Source organism: Nematolebias whitei, chromosome 11 (genome assembly GCF_014905685.2).
Source record: "Nematolebias whitei isolate Nwh7 chromosome 11, NemWhi1, whole genome shotgun sequence".
Classification (NCBI taxonomy): Eukaryota; Metazoa; Chordata; class Actinopteri; order Cyprinodontiformes; family Rivulidae; genus Nematolebias; species Nematolebias whitei.
In genome coordinates this window covers 47661235-47661948 of record NC_056508.1, presented here as the reverse complement: position 1 = coordinate 47661948, position 714 = coordinate 47661235, and positions in this window count along the sequence as shown.

Sequence of the window (714 nt, the reverse complement as noted above, 5' to 3'; positions counted from 1 at the left end):
GCCGTTGCCAGCTGAAACTCTACAGTGCAAAGAGGAAGCCATTTCTAAGCAAGCTCCACAAGCTCAGACGTTTGCACTGGGCCAGGGGTCATTTAAAATGGAGTGTGGCAAAATGGAAGACTGTTCTGTGGTCAGATGAGTCACGATTTGAAGTTCTTTATGGAACACTGGGACGCCATGTCATCCGGACCAGAGAGGACAAGGATAGCCCAAGTTGTTATCAACGCTCCGTTCAGAAGCCTGCATCACTGATGGTATGGGGTTGCATGAGCGCTTGTGGCATGGGCAGCTTGCATGTCTGGAAAGGCACCATTAATGCAGAGAACTATGTTCAGGTTCTAGAACAACATATGCTCCCATCTAGACGTCATCTCTTTCAGGGAAGACCCTGCATTTTTCAACACGATAATGCCAGACCACATTCTGCAGCAATCACAACATCATGGCTACGTAGGAGAAGGATCCGGGTACTGAAATGGCCAGCCTGCAGTCCAGATCTTTCACCTATAGAGAACATTTGGTGCATCATAAAGAGGAAGGTGCCACAAAGAAGGCCCAAGACGATTGAACAGTTAGAGGCCTGTATTAGACATGAATGGGAGAGCATTCCTATTTCTAAACTGGAGAAACTGGTCTCCTCTGTCCCCAGACGTCTGTTGAGTGTTGGAAGAAGAAGGGGGGATGCCACACAGTGGGAAAAATGGACTTGTCCCA